Consider the following 2436-nt stretch of genomic DNA (forward strand, 5'->3'; position numbering starts at 1 on the left):
CCTTTTCAGTGACAGTACATGTATAATGTGTGACGGTCTATTCAGTGTGAATGTCTAGCTGAGACCTGTGTGTGGGAACATGATATGGCCATGGGCCCCTCTCTCAGTGTGTAACAGAGAGCTGAGAGAACTGAGAGTGTGGGAAAGAGAGAACTTAAAGCGCAACTGTTTGTCAGTTTTCTATGAGTGAAAGAGAAAATATTGTCATTGTGAAACTGGGTGTAATATTGGGGAACGTACTGTATGACACTTTATGGATGTATAGGCATATGCATGTATCTGTGTGTGCTAGTGTCGGTATGAATGTCACACTGTGTGTGTGTGTGTGTGTGTGTGTGTGTGTGAGAGAGAGAGAGAGAGAGAGAGAGAGAGAATGCAAGCTAAACTTGTGCTCTGCTATCATTCAGTCTGGTTCAGTAGAGGGCTCAGCTGAGAGTGATTCACCCACTGATGGAGTTTCCAGTGAAGGAAGGGCGTTCTCTGCCAATAACTACTCACCCCCTCCACTCCTCCTCTCAGCCCCCTCCTACCCTCCTACGGGGCCAAAGAGAGGGCCAGGCGAGGGGGCATGGACAACAACGGGAACTGGTGTGTGGGTGGCAGTGCCTAGGGATTGGGGGATAGAGGGAGGGATGGAGAGGAAGGGAGGGTGCACTAGTGAATGGGTGGATCTGCCAGTATACTGTGTTGAGACACTGTGTCATTCAGCCCACGGTCAGAGGGGATTGGGAAACAGGTCGAGGGATGAAGGGGGGGCTCTCCTCTCTGACAGATGCCACAGTCCAGACCCTCGGCACAGGAAGTCATTCATACTGGGCTTTGCTTATAGTAGGATCCCACAGTCCTCTCTGTCTCTCCAGGGTAGGGTTAGCCTCATACCTTAACGAGAACCATGTAACTTCCTGCCCATTTAACAGCTGTAATATACCTGTCTGACCATGCTCTGCTCTGCTCTGCTCTGCTCTGTCTGTCTGTCTGTCTGTCTGTCTGTCTGTCTGTCTGTCTGTCTGTCTGTCTGTCTGTCTGTCTGTCCTGGTCTGTCTGTCTGTCTGTCTGTCTGTCTGCGCTGTCTGTCTGTCTGTCCTGGTTGTCTGTCTGTCTGTTCTGTCTGTCTGTCGTGTCTCAGGTCTCGTTCTCTGGCATGCCAGAACTTATGGTTGCTCATATAGTATGGTCTGCATCATTATGCTCACCACCACAACACTGCAGTAATTTCTGGAAGGTCATGGCCGCTAAACAAAAATGAGTCCTTAGGGCGTCCCCGAACATCAGGAGTTGTGTCATGGTCCCGAGAATGTCCTTAATACGTCCCTGTTGCTGGGTGGTCTAATTGCTTGTAATGCACCCCATGTAGCCCTCAGTGCCTTATCGTTGCCTCAGTCTTAATTGTTCAGAGATCAGCCTGCAGTTCAGCTCAGAGGGTTTGGGGGAGTATCAGAGTACAGTATCACACACAGACACTAAAAACACGCAATGTGGATGGAAGAGGAGAGCTGATGGCTAACAACATTAACCTAATGAGCTAACTGTAAAAGCCCAGTCTTTTGGATGGATTGATGAAATGTGAGAGTGGCCCATAACTGGAGCTGCATTGCCAGGCCAGCTGTGTGTGTGTGTGTGTGTGTGTGTGGTGTGTGTGTGTGTGTGTGTGTGTTGTGTGTGTGTTGTGTGTGTGTGTGTGTGTGTGTGTTGTGTGTTGTGTGTGTGTGTGTGTGTGTGTGTGTGTGTGTGTGTGTGTGTGTGTGTGTGTGTGTTGTGTAGAGGGGCCCTGACAGCACTGTGCCAAAGGTCTGTTTCAGCTCATGGCCCACCAAGGATCTCTAACTCACACACACACACACACATTTGTACACACACACACGTACTGTCCGCACCCACACTCACCCCCTTTTTCAGCCCATTTCCTCTGCACAGGGCATGAGAACCTGATCTCTCTCCTCCCACTCTTCTCTTTCCTTCTCTCCTCTCCCCAATGTTCCCTGTCCTCTCACTCACCCCCTCTTCTCTGCCTCCCTCCTACCTCAATCATATCTTCACCTGCCGCTGCCCTCCACACTCTCTGGTAACCCTCTTTCCTCTCCACGTTTCCCCTCTCTCCTCCGCTACTCTCTCTCTTTCTGCCTCCATCTGTGCCCAATTTAACCGTCATGCTCTGTTTTTTTCGTCGATATTTTGTTTTTGATTCCCTGGAATTAGAAAAGCATTGTGGTGCACTCTCGCTCGGGCGAGCACACACACATACAAACACACTGCACACACACATACAAACACACATGCACACACACACATGAAACACACTTGCGCTCACACCACGTACTCACACATTTTATTGTATTATTCTATAAAGTTGCTATAAATCACTGGTTATTAATCGCCCAGACGCCCTCCTCCTCTCCCCCTCCGCTTCACGCACAAACACAGACCAGATGCATAGGA

This window comes from Salvelinus sp. IW2-2015, unplaced genomic scaffold, assembly GCF_002910315.2.
Source record: "Salvelinus sp. IW2-2015 unplaced genomic scaffold, ASM291031v2 Un_scaffold2007, whole genome shotgun sequence".
NCBI lineage: Eukaryota > Metazoa > Chordata > Actinopteri > Salmoniformes > Salmonidae > Salvelinus > Salvelinus sp. IW2-2015.